This window comes from Phragmites australis, chromosome 7 (assembly GCF_958298935.1).
Source record: "Phragmites australis chromosome 7, lpPhrAust1.1, whole genome shotgun sequence".
NCBI lineage: Eukaryota > Viridiplantae > Streptophyta > Magnoliopsida > Poales > Poaceae > Phragmites > Phragmites australis.
The window spans coordinates 8,003,079-8,008,277 of NC_084927.1; the positions used below are offsets into that span (position 1 = coordinate 8,003,079).

The following is a 5,199-nucleotide window of genomic DNA, read 5'->3' on the forward strand; positions in this document are numbered from 1 at the left end:
TCCTGTAGCCTCATCATCGACTTCGCCTCCAGCTTCCATCATCGTGGGCTTCGAATGACTTCGCCATCATTACGTCCCACAGCCTCACCATCGACTACGCTTTCGGCATCCACCGCTGAGGGGGTAACGGGCTACTTCCCATAGCCCCATCATTGACTTCGCCTCCAGCTTCCATCATCGTGGCCTCTGGATGACTTTTCCTTCATTACATCCCTTCGCCTCGCCGTTTACTATGTTTTCGGCATACACCGCTGAGTGGGTAACGGGCTGCTTCCCGTAGCCCCATCGTCGACTTCGCCTCCAGCTTCCATCGTCGTGGGCTTCGGACGACTTCGCCTTTGTTACTTCCCTCAGCCTCGCCGTTGACTTCGCCTCCGGCTTCCATCATCATGGGCTCCGAACAACTTCATCTTCGTTACGTCCCTCAGCCTCGCCGTTGACTATGCTTCCGGCTTTCACCACTAAGGGGGTAACGGGCTGCTTCCTATAGCCCCATCGTCGACTTCGCCTCCAACTTGCATCATCGTGGGCTCTAGATGACTTCGCCTTCGTTACTTCCCTCAGCCTTGCCGTCGACTATGCTTCTGGCATCCACCACTGAGGGAGTAACGGGCTACTTCCCGTAGCCCCATCGTCGACTTTGCCTCCGGCTTCCATCGTCTTGGGCTTCGAACAACTTCACCTTCGTTACATCCCTCAGCCTCGCTATTGACTACGCTTCCGACATCGACCGTTGAGGGGTTAACAGGCTGCTTCCCATAGCCCCATCATCGACTTCGCCTCCGGCTTCCATTGTCGTTGGCTCCGGATGACTTCACCTCCTTACGCCCCTTAACTTCGCCAATGACTCTACTTCTGGCATCTACCGCTGAGGGGTAACAGGCCGCCTCCCGCAGCCCCCGTCATTGACTGCACCTCCGTCGATCTGCCACCGAGGGCTCCAGGCAACTTCGAATGGGTTCCCTCCTTTACGCCGCTCAGCTTCGCCGATGACATCGCTTTCGGCATCTACCGCTGAGGGGGTAACAGGCTGCCTCCCGTAGCCTCGTCATCAACTTCGCCTTCGGCTCTCCATCGCCGGGGGCTCCAGACGGCTCTGAACGGGTTTCCTTTACGCCCCTTAGCTTCGGCAATGACTCTACTTCCGGCATCTGCTGCTGAGTGGGTAACGGGCCGCCTCCCGCAGCCTCGTCATCGGCTCCACCTCCGTTACACTCCTCAGCTTCGCTGATGACTTCGCTTCTGCGTCTACCGCTGGGGGGGGGGGGGGTAACGGGCTACCTCTTGCATCCCCATCGTCGACTTTGCCACCTCTACCTCGTCATCGACCTTGTCGTCAACTCCATCTCTAGCTCCATCACTGTAGTCTCCGGATGACTCTGTCTCCGACGCACCTCTCAGCTTCACCGATGACTCCGCTTCCAACTTCACCGTGACGCTCCATCAGTCCTCTCCTCTGTCGAACCTCGCCGCCATTGTGTGTAGTTATCGCTGAGAGGTTTTTCGAGGATGGGAGGCCATTTGGGACATCCAGACTTCAAAGAGGCTGGAGCTAATTCGTCATGCATCTGCTCGCCCCTCAGAACCTCGGAACTAGTGGATGAGGGGGTACAGTTGAGGGGAAACGCCCCAGCTTGAGATATTTATATGGTGCACTATAGCATTACTGTAGGAACCATAATATCCCCGCTATCATGTGGTGTGTAGAGGGATGAAGGATCCAGAACCCCCCTGTCCATGTGGCTGTAGGATAATATCCTAGGGGCAGGGTGGTAATATCCCCTGCTCCTTCTCCCTCTAAGAGAAGCCCCACTGGGGAGGCAAAAAAAAGGGACCCCGAAGGTAGGATTTTTCTCCTCTGATCAGATGTAGAAATGCCTCTTGTAACCAGTTGATACACACCATAAGAAAAAGCACAGGTCGTAGGGCTGTTATCCGACCAGGAGGCCCGAACCTGGCAAAATCTCTTGTGTTCTTAGGTCCATCTGAGACACCCCTTCTCTCGCTCTCCCCTCTCAGCTCACTGTTGACCATAAGCTTGAGCTTCCTCGCTAGAAGAGGCTCTCGCCGTACTCTGTTCGTGCAAGACATCCTTTTGCGCCAACATACAACAAAATATTATGCAATTATCTATGCTATTCTAGCTGGTTCACGGAATAGAAGAATTCTAGAACTAGAGTAATACCTATATGCCTATATTGTATTGGGAAGTTTGTATGGTTCATAATATGTGCAGTTCAGTGCCCATCATTATTGTCCACCATTTTGTCCTATAATGTGTTAGACAATTTTCAGTTGGGATCTTATCCGCAAATCAAGTTGCCACCATTTATTTATAAAGATTATCTTTGATCACCTAACTATTACAAATTGGTCACTATAAATATGACCCTGGTGCTTTCACATTCATATTGCCTTCAACTAACAAAATAAAACGATAAGAACGGTAAGTTTCCTTTCTAGATAGCTCTGTTCCATATCAATGATTATTTTATTTTTATTATTAGTTCAGAGGAAATAAGACCATGCATCTCACTTGTATCATGTTCTTTTCATCTATGCAGCATCATCATGAAGATTCCCCAGAGAAATCTTGTAGCAGTATCTATCATGGTGATCGTCTTTGTAAGTTTTTCAGTTGCTAATGTGCAAGCAAGTGATCAAGTTGTTTTTACTCTTCGAGGAATAAAGGGTAATATACCTAACATTGATGAGGAAATTGCTGCAAAATCTGGTGAAAGTACGAAACAAAACAATTTCAAAATAGACATCCGAACTCAGAGAAAACTATCGTCTGCCACAACTGATGGAGATGTTTCACACCACCGGGAGAATGTTGGTGAATACTGCAACTTCCTGAAGTCTATTGGTAAAAGCTGTCCTAACTAGGGAAGATGATAGAACAATGGATGTCCTAGAGTACTGTTGCTTTTGAGCCTTATTATATGATCATGTATATTGAAATAAATCTCTAGGACTTTACTTGTTTTAAAACTATACTGAAACTACACATAATGTGTGAAAATATATGTATAGCGGCCTTGCAATACAAGGGAAGACTAGTAATAAAAATAAGCAGTTATGTGCATATGTATGTATGAGAAAATTTATCACTTCTTATTTTTTATATGCACCGCTCTTCCAAATTTTGTGATTCGCTTTCTGTAGCCGTTCTCACTACAATACAAGTTCTGTGACTGTCATTTGTTCATTCGTGTAATTTTGGTTCTGAATGACATAAATCTATATTGTATTAGTTTAATTCTACCATCGTCCTGGCCAATTTGTACATGTTTTCCCGAAGAACGTACATGACATATCTAAATGCCTCTCCAAATCTGTACCTACAAAGTGAGATCTCTTGCAGTGTTACCCATGAAAAGGAATATTTTTAGCAGTGTCAACAATGGACGTTCGCTGTCCACCATTATCCATTTTTTTGAATATATATAAAATTGGAATCTCTTAAAATGTTATAGTTTAATCTGTTATTGCGAAAATATACAAACCTTTGAATTCATGGACACAAACAATTGTAATATTTTGAGCATTCAATGTTGTAATGCTCGTCATGTACATATATATCTGTTTCTTTTACTTATTCTCTGTGCTTTTGTGTTGTTTAATTGTATCACATTGTGTACATTTTTTGTTTTTTTTCCTGAGAGAGTAGTTTACAATCCAATGTTTAATTAAAATACTAAAAATCTATATAGATTATGTAAATCAGTATACAAAATAGAAAAACAAAATTTAGCACCAGCAATCTGTGAAATATCAGAATGGGATGTTCAGATCAATGAATGACACGCTAAAAAAACTAGTCAGGACCTTTATGGATGTCCAAATTCATTAAAAAATAATTGTCTCTCAGATATGCAAACTATACTAGTAGCACTTAAAACTTGTAGCACACAAATTTCACATAATTTTCTATGTAATGATCTAATTTTTTTGAACAATCTATTACTTACACTGATGCCTTTTTAATAAAACGTTGAAATATATATACTGGACATTATGATTGTATTTCTATTCTGTTTCATGTACTGAGTGTAGGAGAACTCTAGTTGTGCATTAACATTTAAAGTCGTCCTTTAGAGAAAAAATAATTACTCTAGTACCAAGATAAGTCTACCTCAAATAGCCATTACCGATTTACTCAAAGCAACACTGATGTGCAGATTGATTAGTCCCTGGTTGCTTCACAAACTCAACATTTCATGAAGTAGACTATAGCTAGCTGTGCTGCAATGCAAATGAAGTGTTAATCTTGGTGGTTCCTTTCCTAGAGTGATGCCGAATGATTAGAACACAATAATAGCTTAGTCTTTTTGTGTACCCAATAAACCTGCATCTATTACTACCTATTACTAGACATTGGTGTTCATTGTATGGTATTATTTTATGTGAATGATTTTTTCCATTCCATGCTGATAAAAGGGACGATAATTTGTCAATTTCATGCATATATGATAATTTGTGAGAATTTACTTCAAACCAATATACAAATGCATCATCATAAATTACTGAATAGTGATGGGAGGAAACATTAGCACGAAAATGTTTTTTGTTGTTGGTTCAGAAGTTCCGTTGCAGTCGGTTTTCTAAATGTCCAAAACATATCAATCATTATCACAGTCGGTACAGGAACCGACTAGGATAATAGTTATCCTAGTAAGTTTTTCTCATGCACCAACTTGGATAATAGCATTATCTCAGTCAATTTATGACTATTGTTCTTCAGCTGACAATGAACCAAAAAATTGTACCACAAATATACCAAAGACCTATATAGCCATACATTCATTTCGCCACAGACGTATATAGCCATACATTCGTAACTTATACACAATATAACAGTCAGTAATTGATACACATTTAGATTCACATTCCATTTTTATTACCATTTCATGAATTTTACATTGATATTCACATTCAATAGTTTGCATTCAAAATAAAGATCGCATGAACAATAGTTTGAAGTTCACCTCGCCTTATTTCCTTATCCTTGCTACACCTAGAAAGCAATAAAATGACAACAACAAAGTTAAAATTACAATCCACATTCTACAATACAAGATAAATACAATATATAATGGTTGGAAACTCACATTCATTAGTTGTCATTTTCATAAAATAAGCCATCTGAGTTGACAATGTTTCTCAAGACGAAGTAACACATGTCTTCATAGATTA

At 41.8% G+C, this 5,199-nt stretch overlaps 1 long non-coding RNA gene across 1 annotated transcript; it reads left to right on the forward strand.

The window, feature by feature from the left end:
* Positions 1-2,408: 2,408 nt before the first annotated feature.
* LOC133923428 (uncharacterized) lies at positions 2,409-3,088 on the forward strand. The gene is made up of 2 exons (XR_009910618.1): positions 2,409-2,446; positions 2,565-3,088. It is a non-coding gene; the product is annotated as an uncharacterized LOC133923428 (long non-coding RNA).
* The last annotated feature ends 2,111 nt before the right edge of the window (positions 3,089-5,199 follow it).